Raw genomic sequence first — 2,258 nt, 5'->3', positions numbered from 1 at the left:
AACTTACCTTTCCACTGCCAGTACCAATCTTTATATGAAGTCCACAGGGAAACCAACACTTCCAGGAATGTCGATCTCCTGGGCCTCCTCAGCTCTTACTGGTTCCTCCTTCTGACCTCTGTGACTCTACTGGAAGTTTCGGTTTTCCTACAGATTTTACATTAAAAATTTGGATGAACGTCAGTCTGGCATGGTTACATTTCCTGAAGCTTAAAGTAGTTCTAAGAGTCAAGTAGAGTCAAGAATATGTCTGAGGTCAGAACTGGTAGCAAACACATAAATAGAAGGACAAACAGGAAGGAAGGAAGAAAGGTTACACAGTCGACTGAAGTCGACTGGATCAGGTCTGGAAACGTTCTCACAGAGCAAACTAAAAGGACAAATAGCCAATGGTGATCCATGTTCCCACAATAATGCACACATACAGTATATGGAGACGTGCATCCACATGGAAGAGCATGACAGGAAACATGGGGAACCCATTAAAAGGTTACCAGAAACCGAATTTGGCATAACCCCTTAACCAAAATGATACCTAACAGTTTATCTCTGCTTGCCCATGTATTTATTGCTTACTGGACTTCTCACACTTGGTGAATGTCCAATACTGCACTACTGTTGATGCACTGCCATGCCAGTGCAACAATGCAGCACTGGTAATAGGGAGCAGAGGAGCATTCTAACCAGGACATGTGGACAGCTACACCATTACATATTCAGAGCACACCAAATATTATATAACCCATGCATGGTTTGTGGAGATTTATATGTGTCTATTCTCTTCAATGGGAAATGACAGAATTTTTCTAAAATGTGTTTTAAATACGGTAAGATATAAATCTGAGCCAGTTGTATGAAGTCTCCATTACAGATTGGGGTCTTAATGGTGATTCACAGAACTGTTTAGGACGACGTAACAACTGGACAGCCAAAGGGTGATTCAGAAACATGCGGAATGGGAAGTCTTGCTTTTCTATGCAAAGGGTGAATAGGGAGGCCTGAGAATGTGACCCACCAGCCTCCTATTCCAAAGCACAAATCTGTCGGGATTTACACACATCACACAGGAAACTGGAATACTGAGTATCCCTTTTATCAGAAATGAATCACAACAAGAGACTCATGCATGACAAGAAAACACCAGGAAACAGCCATGCTTCTCTTTGGGGAAATATGCCATCCCTGACCTCTGTTATTCTAATGAGTGTATCTAAAGCCATTTTTTTTTTGGGGGGGGGGATAAAGAAGGAAATGGTTAAAACCATGATAACCTTTTTGCCATCTGAGTCCCACTGTGTAATTGTGGAGATTTCCCTATATTTTCTGTCCTAAAGACAGACATTCTCTCAAAAGTAAGTAAAATACCCCTCAAGTGTCCGATCGGAGACTTTTTCTTCTATTCTTGCTCTGTTGACAATTCTACATTTTGGATGTGCCCTCCTTTTATGTCTTGGTGACAGTGGACACAAGGACAAACAAAGAGCAGAAATCTCCCTAACAGGGACAGCAGCAATAAAAACCCGACAGGAGCCCTAAACCTTCACTGCTCTATTTAAAACAAAAAGTACTTTATTTAGATACACCTTAAAATGTGAGTTCACCTCACACTTTAGGCACTGAGATCATTGCTGCTCAGCATTTTGGCTAAGATCAAGTGTAGTATCTGTTTTTATTAGTGTCCAGTAGGTGTGCTCTGCCATCATACTGGCCTTCAAGCTGGAATAGCTGGTTGTATAGTACCTCTAATGAGACTTTTTTTCAACCAAAAGATACACAAAGAATAAACTTTTTTAAAAGATACAAAAGTCAACATCTTTATTTGTACATATGGTAATAAAAATTCACCCAATGTGGCATATTAAAAGAAGATCTAGTCTGCTGTAAAGGATGTAATTTCACAATGAGTCTTCAGCTGGCAACATCTTACCATTCGCGTTTCGAATAGTAATTATAATATATTCTTCATCAGGAACGATAGTAGCACAACAATAAGCAAGTGTAATCTGCCCATCAAACCATCAAGACCATCGGTTAGGTGGACCCATCAGGCACAGAGAGAGAAATCTTACTGCACACAATGGATCTGTCAAGAGACCTTAAAGTAAACCCTAAATTTTTTTTTTTTCACTTTTTTTTATATCATACTGTAGAGTATAAGATTTCATATAATTTGAGCCCAGTCTTGCCACAAAGAGTTAATCCATCTCCAATCCATCTCAAATGCTCCCCCTTGCTGTGAGTGACAGGTGATTTACATA

The 2,258-nt window shown here is 39.9% G+C and overlaps 1 non-coding gene across 1 annotated transcript; it reads left to right on the top strand.

Moving 5' to 3' along the window:
• Positions 1-1,624: 1,624 nt before the first annotated feature.
• Positions 1,625-1,815, top strand: LOC141135993 (U2 spliceosomal RNA). The gene has a single exon (XR_012243662.1). It is a non-coding gene; the product is annotated as a U2 spliceosomal RNA (small nuclear RNA).
• Positions 1,816-2,258: the final 443 nt, after the last annotated feature.

This window comes from Aquarana catesbeiana, linkage group LG03 (assembly GCF_042186555.1).
Source record: "Aquarana catesbeiana isolate 2022-GZ linkage group LG03, ASM4218655v1, whole genome shotgun sequence".
NCBI lineage: Eukaryota > Metazoa > Chordata > Amphibia > Anura > Ranidae > Aquarana > Aquarana catesbeiana.
This window is presented reverse-complemented; position numbering and strand designations above follow the sequence as displayed.